This window comes from Camelus dromedarius, chromosome 2 (genome assembly GCF_036321535.1).
Source record: "Camelus dromedarius isolate mCamDro1 chromosome 2, mCamDro1.pat, whole genome shotgun sequence".
Taxonomy (NCBI): Eukaryota; Metazoa; Chordata; class Mammalia; order Artiodactyla; family Camelidae; genus Camelus; species Camelus dromedarius.
Window position 1 is genome coordinate 107,587,403 of NC_087437.1, and position 12,564 is coordinate 107,599,966.

Sequence of the window (12,564 nt, forward strand, 5' to 3'; positions counted from 1 at the left end):
GGATCTATTCCACATTGAACTTACCTAATACTGAACTCAGATTCCCAGAAAATATAACATAAGAAATGTTTTAGACATGCATCCCTTAGCTGACCTTAAAAAAAAACCTCAAGACTTCCTCTTTGCTTATTGCTTTCTCACTTTATTTATTTCTCTTCTCATTCATTTCTTCCTTCTTCCTTGTTTTGGAGCAGTCATGAAATTTTGAATATTAAAATGATTATTAGATGATTTTATAAGGTTATTGTTAATTTGGGGGAGCATAATGTATTGTAGTCACGTAAAAGAATGTCATTCTTAGGAGATGCACGCTGAGGTTCTTAGATACACATATCTATATTCTTTTTCATCATAAATTACTACAAGATATTAAATATAGTTCCCTGTGCTGTGCAGTAGGACTTTGTTGTTTATCTATTTTATATATAGTAGGTAGTATCTGCTAATCCTGAACTCCCAATTTATCCCTCTCCCCCCACTTTCCCTCCTAGTTACCATAAGTTTGTTTTCTATGTCATGAATCAGTTTCTGTTTTGTTCACAAATGAACCAAACAATTTCATTTGTGTTGTTTTATAAGATTCCACATATAAAAGATATAATATGGTGTTTTTTCTTTCTCTTTCTGGCTTGCTTTATTTAGTACGATAATCTGTAGGTTCATTCATGTGGCTGAAAATGGCATTATTCCATTCTTTATATGGCTGAGTAGTATTCCATTGTGTGTGTGTGTGTGTGTGTATAAAATATATATATATATATAAAATACACCACATCTTCTTTATCCAGTCATCTGTTGATGGACATTTAGGTTGCTTCCATGTCTTGGCTATTGTATATAGTGCTGCTATGAACACTGGGGTGCATGTATCTTTTTGAATTAGAGTTCCCTCCAGATAAATGCCCAGAAGTAGGATTGCTAGATTATATGGTAAGTCTATTTTCAGTTCTTTTAAGGAATCTCCATACTGTTTTCCATAATGGCTGCACCAAATTACATTCCCACCAACAATGTAAGAAGTTTCCCTTTTTTCCACAGCCTCTCCAGCATTTATCATTTGTGGACTTTTGGATGATGGCCATTCTGGCCAGTGTGAGGTGATACCTCATCGAAGTTTTGTACTAATCTACTCTTCAATTGTCTATAGAAATTGCAAGTTTACAAAAATAAATTGCCTAAAACCTGAAGATATACTCCTTGGCAAAAAACTGAATTATATTCCAAGATTTCTTTCTTTACTCCAAAATAGTCAAAACAGCAAGACTGGAATGGCAGTGTGGAGGTGTAGAGAGTAGTGATGGTAGATGGAATAAAGGTAGCATCATCAGTGTCTTTCATGTTCTAAATAAGTGATTTACCTTTTGACCTTATTCATTTTTGTTAATCTGAGTCATTTTATCGTGTTATTTCCTTTTTTTCTATTTAAGTTTCAATATATGGCCTTCTATTTCTTGTTTTAAAACAACTGTTGCTATGAATGTAAAACTTTTTTCCATTTTTTTTTCTTATGAGAGCTCTCCAGATCCATTTAATCAAAATTTTAATCAAAGTATAGTTAGTTTGCTTCAATGGTACAAACATGAGTCATGTTTATGAAGGAAGACTAAACATTCAGATGTCTCTTAGTCTAGGAACTAAATGAAAATGGACAAAGCAATTTATTGGCAATCATTTGTTTTGTTTAATCTATATGCAAAATGATATACCCAATATGCAAACAGTACCCACAGCTCTGTTTTTATTTATGTATTGTTCAACCATTGGAAACTTTCATGGGAACCTAAAGCAAAAAAAAAAAAAAAAAAAAAAAAGGCTGAAATAAAATACATATTTGGAAAAATCAACCATATGTGAATATGGAATGCCAAAAGCAATAAAAATGGTTTTATGAATACCCCATCTATACACAGAATAGCTTCTAATGGGAAGGCAATGAAGAAGAGTATTACATGAGGAGGAATACCTATCAAAGCAGGAGAACAAATTTAGCAACCTGGGTTCAGTTTTCTAGAACAAGACACATCTTAAATTGGTTTTGGAAATCTACTCCAGTTCAGAGGCTGGCTAAATGCACTCTGTTTTCACAATTTCAGATGCTTAGAAAAGGTATTTTCAAGACAACACACCGAGCTTGCAAGAGAGAGAATAATACACTCAGAATGTCGCCAAAATAAGTGGATAATTGATTTAATTACCTATGCATTTAAATGAACAATAAAAAAAAGCAATGAAAACAGACAACAATTTAATGCTAAAAACACCTACAAAAAATCTTTTTTTATAAAGATCATGATGCATTAACTACTTGGGGGTTCGTGGGGTATTTCCTGGACAACAACACAACAATCAACACTTTTGATTCAAGGAAATCCTTTTTCTTTTCTCCTGCTTAGTTTTTTAAATGAAAGCTAAACCATGATGCTTTTTTTTTTCCCAGCTTATGAAAACCCAATGCAGATTTAGTTTTTAAAAACATTATAAAGAACAAGCTATTCTAAGTGTTTCCCTCCTCTGCCATCTTCTGCTCCCAAGGTTGGTGAGAGAGGCACATTCAACGTGCTCCAGATCATCACATTATCTACGAAGACTTGTCCCATGGGTGTAAGGCAGAAGGAATAACTGTTGAAGTCAGGAATGGCCTGCGTCCCCACCCTTGTGATTAACTCAAACAAGAAGGGATGTGGCAACAGCAGATACTGGAAAACTTAAACTTGAGATAGAAACCATGCTCTTGTTTTTCTCAACAGATTATGTGAGGATGGTGCCAAAGGATCCTGCACTTTGGTAAAGGAGACCAGGAAAGCCAAGTAGGAAACAACAGCAAAAAGGAGAAAAATCTACATTTCTCAAATATTCTTTTTGTAATTCAGAGTATTACCTGAGTATTGTTAGAGCATCATAATACATTTTTGTTAAGGTTTTCCCTTGATTAATATTCTGTCTGCTTTTTTAATGTTTAATTTGTCTATAAAAAATTTAAAGTGTATTATACATTTACAATTAAATCAAAGAACAGTTAAGTGATAATTTTAATGAATTAGGTAAAAGGTAAGAGAGTGGGAAATTACAGTGGGAAGTTGCAAATGTCTGAAAAGAATTCAAAAGCAGTTTCTCTAGAACAATGATCATATTAACTTGAGATTATGAAGATTAGCATGCTATCCAGAAGAGTTTTTCATGCTTAAATATGATATATATGAAGTGTGCCATAGTAATTCTAAATAAACCTTTGCCATTTTGTTTTCATTGCTACATTATTTTTTAAATAGCGAATTTTCTATGCTCTATAATGTTTTCATTGAAATATGAGAATAAAAATAAGTACATACATGTACTTGTATGTAGAAAAATATCTACTTTCATCTATTACTTATATAAATATACAGCTGTCACCACTGAAGCAGTGAATTCAAATGTGGAAATAAATTCTTGAAGTTTTAACAACTTAAAATATAGCACCTTATACATTTGCAAAATACTTTCCTATCCATTTATTCAAAATCTGATATAAAATTTTGCTAAGACTGAACAGATGAGAAACTGAAGCTTAGAGACGGCAAATAACTTGATCAAGGTGAACGTAGCTAAGTTAAGGCAAATGGACCTAAAACCAAGTTGCATTCCTTTGAGTCCATTGCTCTTTGAGACCCTTCCAGTCATTCCTTTTAGACTAATCAACCAATAGAGTAACATTCAGCTTCTGCTCATCTATTTCCAGTAACAGGATGATCACTAACCGACACACAGTGATCACTTTCATCTTTGAACAGTTTAATTGGGAATAATTTCCTCCTTACATCAAAATGCTGATTTTAGTCCTGTCTTCTGGAGTTATATAGGATAAGTCTAAACCATTTTTATCACGTCACCTCTAGCTATTTTACAATACTTGATAAAATTCAAGGGCGGGACCATGATGGATGATACTACAAAACTGGCAGAAGAAACAGATACGTGGAGGGAAGTGGACTAAAGTGACCTTTTAGAGCTCCTTGGAGATGGTTGTGAAACTACAGCTCATAGCGAAGGAAGGCTAGGGCTAGGGTAGGACTAGGGCTCATACATGCAGTCAGTAATTTATTCATCTTATTGAGCACCCAGTATCAGACAAGCAAAGCGTTAAGAATAGTGAGGAGGAGAAAAAAAAATGAAATACTGCATGATCTGAATCCAAAGGGAGTAGGCTATGGAACATGAAGCTTAGTGAGGCTGAAGAGCTTGATCCAAGTTACCCAGGCAGTAAAGTTTAGACCCAGGATTTGAAAATAAGGCTGAATCCCAAAGTTTGTACCTTTTTCACTATATCGTGAAAAAGTAAGCTGAAAGTTTCAAGCAGAAAGAACTTTTTAATAATATCAAATATCATCAATGAGTAGTTAGACAACTTGGAATTGGGGCCACATTTGGTAAATGTTTAAAATAAATTTTATCAGAGTTTAATTAGTAGTATTGCACATGAAATAAAAAGATATAAATGCCATCTTGTGACTTTTAACAAATTCAGAGGTGAGAAAAAGAGACAGTTGGGTAGAATTATAAAGGGAACTATTATCAAAGAAAGACAGCTACCTCCCTTTCTTCCTCTTTCTTCTGTTATTTATCTGTTTGTTTATTAGAAGCAGAAAGCTTATAAACTTCGTATCATTAGGGCAAGATTCCTTAATATCAATACTGTTGATTTCTTGGACCTGATAATTTCTTGTCATAGGGCTGGCTGTTCTGTAAACTTTAAGATGTTTAACAGCACTCCTAGCCTCTCCCTAGTAAATGCCAGTAACACTGACTCCCAGTCCTGACAATCAGTAACGTTTTTACACATTGGCAAGTGCTCCCTAGGGGACAAAATTGCTCCCTGGAACCCCTAATTGAAAAGCACTGCTTTAGGGCAAGAAAGCAGTGGCGGTAAGAATGTTAAGATGGTAACAACAACAGCTAGAAAATGATATAACTTATGGAGAAATAGCATGAAGGAAGTCAGTCTTAGAAGTTAATAAAGAGAAGAATGAAAAGGAAGTGTGAGTAAAGATGTGGACTTGGTAGGAGTATATTCATAACTGAAGATTCTGTTTTTTAACCAGAGAAGTAAAATTAGAACAGCTATTAAAAATGGGAGGGCAGGTTGATATTAATGGAATTTAGTGGTTTGATAGAGAATATGATTAAGGTTTTGCAAAAACAACTTGTCAAGAAAGCTTGAGGGAGCAGCTGAGGCTGAATAATAACTTGAAATGATGCCAATCAGTAAGCTGATGAAATATTCCCAAGCAGCGTTCAGCCTCAAGGGAGTCGATGAATAGAAAACAAATGGTGAGATTGATCAGTGTTTGAGGGTTTAACGGGGCAGGTGTGGCCCTGAAGTAAGCTGGACAGAATTTAGATCCCAGGATAGAGTCAAGAGATTGATTAGGTCCAGGCTTGGGTACCAAGGAGAGAACTAGTGAGGGCAGGAAAACCAGGGGGAAAGCAGTGGAATATTAATGGATTGGAGGTTTTGACCAGTTTCAAAGGTATGCCTCACATAACAAAGCGGGACAAGTGAAACTCTGAAACAAATTATAATTATTCAAAAGAATTAGATGTGTGTATAGCTGTGGAAGGAAGAGAACCCTGCTGATGGAGACATATAAGCAGGCTCTGTGCATCAGATGCTCCTGTGTGGAATGTTTACGTACTCCTCTTGCTAATCTATACGTGTACAGTATCTACAGGGGATACGTTCTAAGACTTCCCCCCGGATGCCTGAAACCATGGATATTCTATTTTTTTTCTTATACATATAAATCTAGAATAAGGTTTAATTTACTATTTGGACACAGTAAGAGATTAACAGCAATAAGTATAATAAAATGAAACAATTATAACAATATACTGTAATAAAAGGTACGTGAGTGTGGTCTTTCTCTCTCTCTCTCTCAGAATATCTTATTTTATTAATTTAATGCTTTTTCCACCTTCACTAAACACTTACACGCTGTGGCCATGGGTTTTGCAGTTTGAGGTGCAGCTGCAAAACTAGCACAAATTTCTTTTTCCTTCTTCAAGATTTCATGGGTAGAAGATTTATTTCTACTGTACTTCTGAGCCTCCTTAGCATACAATTTGTTTTTTCTTTTTTAAGTCAAGAGCTTTCACCTTTTCACTTAAAGGAGGTGCTTTAAGGCGTCTCTTTGGCATAGCTGAGTTGCCAGCGTCACTACTCTCGCACTTTGGGACCATTATTAAGTGAACACAAACACTGCAATACTGCGACAGTAGATATGGTCACTGAGACGGCCACTAAGTGACTAACGGGCGGGATACCCCGGACAAAGGGGTGATTCACATCCTGGGCAGGACTGCGAGAGATTTCATCTTGCTACTCAGAGCAGCAGGCAATTAAAAACTTATGAATTAAAAAAGAAAAAAAACTTATGAATTGTTTATTTCTGGAATTTATTTAATAATTTTGGACCACAGTTCACTGTGATAACTGAAACCTCAGAAAACAAAACTTCAGATAAGGGAGGACTACAGTGTATGGATATATACATTTTATCTATCTATTTATTATTTATCTTTCTATCTAGTTAACATTTAAGAGTTTTGTTTTAAACATTATTCATTTCCCATACTGCTGAGATTAAATGTACATCCATGATCTATATGTTAATCAAGCAGGACTCATTAGGTGTAATAATGAGCTAATTTATTTTTGATCTCCCATTATCCCTTTAATCCTGTCTAGCAGGGGACATTTTTCTTCTGCTACTGGATGAAAGCTTGTTGAGGACTGCATGCATTTCTAGTCACCTTTAGCATAAAATCCTTTGGTCACTCTAAGTTGTAAACACAATCTCATTACTTGCAGTAAAAAGCGTCCAGTCACATATATTAATTGGTATTTTACCTTTATTCAAGATAATTTACCTTCCCATTTTTCTGCCAGTTAGGGCCAGTCTCTGGAGGATGTCTAGCTCTCAGGAAAATGAATCCTTCTTGGCTTCACTCTCCTTGTCATTCAATCCTACTTCCACTACTAGATGTTATTTCAAATCCCTCGAGGGTTGGTGTGAGGGGAGGGAAGATGAAAAAGGAGGCTAGGGAACTTTCTCTTTGATTGGTACTATGATATGCAGTGTTCATGCATCCTTTGCCGAAAAGATAACTTAAAGCTATGGTTTCTCTCGCAGGGTCCTTTGTGGGTTTCTTGATGGCAACTTAGTGGTGTCCATGGACTTTAGCTTCCACAATGTGAGTGATGCCACCTTTCTGTTGCCCTCTATAGCTTTTACCTCCAGGACCCACTGTTGTCATCTTCTGGTTATGAGGGACTGTCTTCTTGAGTAGGCACCATTTTGAATGACCCCCAGGCTAATGTTCCTTCTACATATATCACACTCAGTCCCTGGGATTCATGAATTTTGACCTTCCTCTTCTCAGTTGGAAGTGCAACTCCTTTCCAGCTGCAGCTCCCAACTCTGCTGCCGAGAATGCTTTGTCTTCTTCAGGCACAATTCAACTCTGTGTCTCTCACTGGAGGCGATGAATGTAAAGATTACTTAGTGTGCCTACTAAAACTCTCTCACTAGGCTTGGGCTGATTTCTCAGTCACCAGCCCCTCCCCAGCCATTGCCTTGTGGGAAGGAATAGTGAGTGTCCCAGAATAGCCATCTTCCTTACAAAATCTCCACTCACTGGATCCTTAAACTATCCTTACTCTGTTGACACTTTATCTTTAATCTGAGGAAGTCATGAGGAGCCCAAGTGTTGTGTAATTAGCATTCAGATATTTCATTGGAAATTTAATTATAGTTTAGTGAATAGTGAATCATAAGTCACATTTTTATGAGTTATCTTCTATAACTGGTACTCCAGTTGAAACTTCCAATTGAACATATTCTTTATATATAAAGGAGGAAATGGGTGGGTCTGGTGTTATATACATCTCTGGCTGGATTAGTCACTACACTTATGAAGCAGACATTGCTAAAAGATGGTGTAATTATAATACAAAGAGAGAGAAAAACATAAACAACTAAATATAATCATAATCTCCCCAACCCATTCCTGTACTCTATTCATGAGGAAGGAAGAAAGAGCTGGTCCAGCGCTTAGACTCTGGAAGACTTCAATGAGATCATGTCCTCAGGGTTACCTGAAATGCATAGACCCACTTTGAGAGACAGCAATTGTATATCAGGGTCTATTGGAGAACGATCGTAGACTATTGTCCAAAGTGTTTTTTGCATATGTTATTTAACACTTACATCAACAGCATGACATTGGGAGATAAGGAATTTGAACCTTTGAAAAATAAAGTCAAACTCTCTCATTTCCAATACTGTGCTCTTTCCCCTCCCCTATACTGGTCCCTTAAAAGGAGATATTCTTAGCTGCTTATAGGCACCAGCCCAAACATAACTGATCTCTGAGCTGGTATTATTTAAATCACAGGCTTAGTGTAAATCAGCAGGGATAAATTTTGGCAGGACTTCAGGGAGTTGACTTTCGGGAGATTTATCAATGCTAAATTCAAGATTCTGTATGTGTGTGTTGAGAGAGATGATGACTAAGGAGAGCTTGATGGCAAATGAAATACACAGAGATCTGACTATACAATTGGTTCTAGTTTTATTGCATTTGTGGGTTTTTACCTTCCTCCTCTCCTGTAGAACAAGGCATTATCACCATTAATAAAGAGTCCTACTTTTTAGTTGCTTATTGTGGGCAAACTTGTGAAAACACTTTTGCTTCCAATAAGTCAAAAAGCCTTTCAGAATTGTACAAGACTTAAAAAAAAAAACAACCCAGGATATATGTAAAGATAAGACACTGTATCTACAAACATTGATAACTTTTCAAACCTGCCGAGAGGTATGGTATTTACTCTGTGCATTCTTAGAGTGCCAGATGTTGGCTTCTACAGCTCAGTCCTCTCATTTTACTTGAAATGTAAAGTCATACTGAGTCCAAACCAACATTCTCTGAAATCCAGATCCAATTTATGTCCTTTTCTACAGCCATTTTCCTCTTTTGAATTGTTTCCTAAATTAAGTGATGCTTTCCCCTTTTTCCTCCTTCAGGCCAAAATAAAGAAATGCCTGGAAAAGCAACCAACCTGGGAACTATTTCACAAACATGCACGAACCTGCCATTTCCTCCAGCACATGTGGGAATTATTGAGTTTAGCATCTCTATTCGCCTATGAATGATACATTTTTTAAAAAGCATAATTTATTCAACCTCATGTGAGAAATTGCATTTTTATAGATTGTTCCCCCTGATGGAGAAACCATATAAAGATTGTTTTAGTCTGAAATTACATTTTCACCTGCTTGTAGTTAATGCTGCTTTGGTTTTGTATTTATTTTATTTCACTCTTTTTGATGATTTTTAAGATTCTATATTATTGAAAAAGGTAATTAATCATAAATTTTGTATTTGATTATTTGGGGAATATTGATGTCAGTTTGTCACAGTGTCCTAAGAGTTCATCACTTAATAGAAGAGTTTAAAAACTTAGTTATTATATAAGAAATTGTTTTAAGAAACAAGCCAGAGCAGGATCTTCAATGACAAGTTAAAAATATTTTTTAAGTTACCTCTACATACTCAAAATTGTATCCCTCAGAATCTACCTTATAGGAATTAGAGTAACTCTGAGAGGACAAATGTGCAAGAATATTTATTACAATATTGTTCATAATGGAAAAGAAAGAATTAAAATAAATGTTCACTCATTGTAAGAGAAAAGTGGAACAAATTACAGTGCATTCACAGTGTCATCCACAATGTCATAAATTTCCTTCACTGTCAAACACAGTGTAAAGCCATTTAAAAATAATTAATTACACCTATAGCAGTTGAATTGAAGGTATATCCACAATATATTATTAAGCGATAAAGACAAGTTTCAGATAACATAATCTAATGTTGGCTCAAAAATTTAAAATATCTTTCTTAGTGTGTTCTTCGAGATTCTTGGGGAAAAAATCTATTTGAAGATGTTAATAAAAATAGAATTGTGCTTGTGAAGGCATTTTTGTAGTCTATGTTTTGTCATCTTCTTTGTCAAATCATGTATCTCAGTTTGATGTCTATACAATTGTTTGATATATTTTTCCATTATACCTGGTTTGGGTTGGAGAGCAGTCATTGGTAACTTCATGATACTTTTAGTGTGATAGCGTGACATTCTAATGCAGATATATGGCAATTTTCTTTGCTTTGAAGTTTGCTTTGCTGGATATAAACAGCTAATCCAGCTTTCTTTTGATTATTTTTTGCATATATATGACGTATCATTTTCCATCAGACACCTATCTTTCAATTGATATATTTAACCATTTATATTTAGTATAATTAAAATGTTTGAATTTAAAGCTGCAATTTATTATTTGTTTTCTGCTTGTTCCCTCTGTTATTTCTTTTTTCTTTTTTTAAAGTGTCATTTGAACTTTTCTTCCCCATTCGATTTAATTTATCATTGTGTTTTTAACTACATCTCTCTTTCTGTAGTTTTTAGTGCTTGCTCTAGGGTTATAATACACATATTTAACTTTTGATGCTCAATTACAATGAATACTTTGCCATTTCAAGTGGAATGCAGAAGGCTTACCAGCACTGAAGATCCTTTACCCTGCTATTTCTGTTTTGAATTGTCGTATATATTACATCTGCATATGATGAAAATCTCATCAACAATGTCATAAATTTCCTTCATTGTCAAACACATTTTAAAAAATCAAGAAGATAATAGTCTGTAACTTTTATTCAATATCATTGCTGTTGCTCTGCTTTCATTACTGATGTTCCACATTTCCCTCTGATAAAATTACACTCTGTCTAAACAAGTTCCTTTAATAATTCTTTTAGTGAATATCTACTATTAATTTTCTGAGTTTTTCTTTATATGGATATATCTTTGCTTATCCTTCATTCCTTAATAGTATGTTCACCGGATATAAAATTCTGGGTTGGCAATCTTTTCTTTTGGCACTTAAATATATACTGTTCTATTTCCTTTGGGTCTCTATATTTTCTGATGAGAAACTGGATGCTATTCAAATCTCTATTGTCTATAATACAATCCAAAATTACTCAGCATGTGAAAAACCAGGAAAATCTCAATTTGGGTGAGAAAAAACAAGTGACATACACCTTTTATTGTACAAAATCTAGATAAGAGGCAAACGAAAAAAGATTAAAAAGGACTGCTTAGGGTGAAAAAATTGAATAAAGATCCTTAAGTACTTGTGAAATGAATCCACAAATATATAAACAAGCTAGTGACTAATGATGTGTGAGTGTGAGGTTTCCCATATAGTGATAAAGTAGATGGTCACCATTTATAAGCAAAATGACTCATTGTCTGCTTGAAAAGTTATTCTATCAAGTTAACAGGAAAGTCTACATTCTATTAAGATCTATGCTATGATCAACTTTCATCAAAGAGTTGCCATCTACTCAAGTTAGCTAGAATCATTATCACACCAATGTCCTTATATTCAAACCTATATATTTTTTTGGTCACTGGAGAAGATTCTCATTTTAGATCTAGTTTTTTTCCATAAGAAAAACCAGTATGTTTTTCAGAAATGTAAAAATATTTCCTCTGCTATGCTAAGGTTTAAAATAAAATGTGAAAAAGACACTATGTTATATATTATAACTATATACATATAAAACTATGTTATATATTCTATAAGAATTTTAAAGCTAGAAGTGCATTAAAGTTAATTTAATTCTGTCCCCCACTTGGGGATGAGCAAATGGGGTGTTGAGTGAATAAGTGGTATGCCCAAGATGGTTCAGTAACTTAATGACAGAGTCAGACTAGAACTCTGGTTTTCATCTCCTAGTATTAGCACCATAGAGCATTTAGAAGGTTTCAGGAGAAAAGCATTCCAACAGCACACAGGATAAAGCTTCGTATCTGAGAGATATGAAATTAATTTTTTCAAATGGCCCACTTTTACGATAGCTGCAGTGGCTGCATTTTGTTAACACTAGTCTTTGAAAGTAAACAGAACAAGCTATAATGGAAAAAGCATATATTTCAGGTCCACAGATCTCTGAGTTCAAACTAATTCTTTGTCTCTTAATAACTATAAGGTACTTTTTTCTGCACTTGAATAAAGAGGTAAATTAAACTTGTTCCAAATAAAGAATTGAGCTTGGAAGCTAGTGGTATGTTTGGCACATTCAGTAATTATTCGTTCTCTGCCTTTTTTTGCTGAAATGTCATTTAATGAGATGTCCTTGTAATTTACTTATGTAGTCTAATTAACCAATTATAGAGAGCAATTGTTAAAAAAAACTTAACAAAAACTAAACCAATTTAAATAATTCATATCTTATTTAAAAAGTCACATATGAGTACAAATGTTCATTGCATTTACCACTTTTTGTTATCATATCCTAAAAATTAATAAGCTGATATATCAGATGTTAAGACTGATGACACAAAATAACTGTAATTTCCAGGTATTATCTCCAAAGGCGTGTCTTCATGAAGCAGGATGTGGAAATGTTTGCTTAAAGGTGAGAAGAAGGTCTTAAAACAATAAAACTGAAAGAGGAAAA